The 2325-nt window shown below is 42.5% G+C and overlaps 1 long non-coding RNA gene across 1 annotated transcript in view; it reads right to left on the bottom strand.

Annotated features, from left to right (window-relative positions):
• Positions 1-1635, bottom strand: part of LOC112551951 — a 19341-nt gene extending 17706 nt beyond the window's left edge. The window contains exon 1 of the long non-coding RNA XR_003096295.1: positions 1543-1635. This is a non-coding gene — a long non-coding RNA (uncharacterized LOC112551951). The remainder of the gene's footprint in view (positions 1-1542) is intronic.
• Between the last annotated feature and the right edge of the window lie 690 nt (positions 1636-2325).

The following is a 2325-nucleotide window of genomic DNA, read 5'->3' as shown; positions in this document are numbered from 1 at the left end:
GGGTTGCGCTCGGTGACGGGAAGAAAGATCGATAGGTGATCAGTCTATCGATCGGCAGCCGCAAGTCAGATAACTTCAGAGGCACTCTGCAGCGTGCTCAAAGCTCTTCGACTTGGGCGGAAGTCGCGCAGAATTTTAAACGGCCAGCGAGCCAATTACTAGCCGCCACGTGTGAATAATTTAGCACTGGCCAATAGCGGGGCACAAATTTGCATCCGAATAGCGGGAACTCTTTGCACCGTGCATTTCTGTGCTGCAAAGAAGAAATGCATCTTGCAAAGGAAACTGCAAATTGGCGGGAACTCTCCTGCATGCAGGTTCTCAATTGCAGCAGAACACCCTGCCGTGCAAAGGAGCTCTCATGTGGCCAGGAAATTCCATAGTGCCGAGGCACCAAAATCACTGGGTTGTGACAATGTACATTTCTGCTTTGAAATAATGAATCGTCTCTATACTTAAACACTTTTGACTATCTGTACTACGTTTGCTTCACAGCTCTTGTACTAAGGAGACAGAGGTGGCGTCTAGATGGAGTAATTGAGCTATTGAGATTTCCATTGCTGAAATTTTCTTCTTTAATGATATAATATATTAAAGGACATAATAAAAGTGAGTGATAGATTTTGAAAATAGACAAATCCACCACTAAAAAAATCTTAGTGCGTTGTATCATTTTAGATTTGGAATGGGCAGCTTGTACAAGATATATAAGAATAAAAAAAATACAAGATGCAAATCTCTGGCGACTCCAAGGCTCTACCAGCTATTGTGTTTATAAGGCAGGAGAAGGGTTGCCCATGGAAAGACCCAAACACACTGACATGAAACTAAGTGACACATTCTAAATTTCAGAAATGGGAAAGTTTATTAAGTATCGTTTGAAAGGGTTGGTGCCTGCAAGCTTGCCCTAGCCGGCAGTTTACAGTTGGTCAGTACAACCCAATTGTAAGTGGGGTTAGATTTGATGTATTAATTCAGTGCGTATCCTGAGGATATACTGGAGTCTCAGCTTAATAGTTGACATGCTGCCTTTCAGGGGACCCCTAAGGGAAAGCAGCTGTTTCTTTGCAGCTGTTGCTATGAGTTGCAGTTTATACCCCTTGTGCCATGGAGAGTGTATCTCCCCTCATGAGCTTTAGGCATAGCAAAACTGACATCCAGCAAGCAAGGCCTAAATTGTTAACTAAGTCCAGTGTGCAGCAAGCTCAAGTCTCTGGCTAATTCTGTAAGCTGAACAAGAATTGCTTCCAGTCTCTCTGAGAAGTGCCTCTGAGGGTTTTAGTTGCTGGCAGCAAAGTGACTCAGTGGCTAGATGGTTCATATAGACAACCCAGCTGGGCTCTTGAGGCAGTCAGTCACAAGGTTGCCCTTGTCCAATTTCCTTGCATTAGTGCTCCCTTTACACTGCTGCCCCCTCCACCTCCTCTTCCTGATGTTTCTGTTTATACAATTGGAGCTTGCTAAAACTGCATTAAAAAACATTTATCTAAAGCCAGTCTAAGTTCATACCAGATGTTCCATGTGAACACAAAATGAAAATACCTTGATTCACATCACAAATCTTGAGGCAAATTAGGCTTCTGCTTGAGTCTTTCGTGCAGTCAGGTCACTGTTCCTCTTCTCTAGCAGTGTTCAGTACAGCAGGGGCCTCCTGTTTTAGATGCCAGTCTTCTGAACAGCTACACCCTTGTGCTACATACCAGGCATTGCTCTGGGGCTATGCCAAGTCCCCATTGCTAGTTGTTGCCTCTGTTCCACATGTTGCTTTGCTCATGCCATTGCAGTGATGAGTTGCTCTCTGTTTTTTACAAGTTTGATTTAAATCAACAGCCAAAATTTGGGACAGCAGAAAGATTTAATTTCAGACTCTTCTGTAAAATGTAGTCATGGTTGCTAAATTGGGAGCTTTTTGTAAAAGTCTCCCAGGTATTTTTTTTGGATTTTAGATTTTTCCAGTTTTCCAGGAAAAGTGGCCAACTTGGGTTTGGGTTTTGACTTCCTGAGACCATGTTTTTGTTTTTCTGACATGTTTCGTCATTTCCGTTTACAGTGAGCAAATGCTAAAATGATTAGGAGGAAATAAAAGTGAGTATATGTCAGGGGGGTAAACAAAAATGAGAAAAGAGTGCCTGTGGAAAAGAGACCTATTTTGAAAACAAAAATTCTTGTATTTTGAAACACAGAGACTTGGATTTGGGGGGAATGCTTGTATTCGGTATGTTTGTTGCTGTACGTACAGCTTTTTTATCAGCTCTGTGCAAAAGTTCTATTAGCTCCAAGTCCAAAAACTCCAAGCAGTAGCAGTGCTCTATTGTGCCAGGTGCT

Source organism: Alligator sinensis, unplaced genomic scaffold (assembly GCF_000455745.1).
Source record: "Alligator sinensis unplaced genomic scaffold, ASM45574v1 scaffold187_1, whole genome shotgun sequence".
Classification (NCBI taxonomy): domain Eukaryota; kingdom Metazoa; phylum Chordata; order Crocodylia; family Alligatoridae; genus Alligator; species Alligator sinensis.
This window is presented reverse-complemented; position numbering and strand designations above follow the sequence as displayed.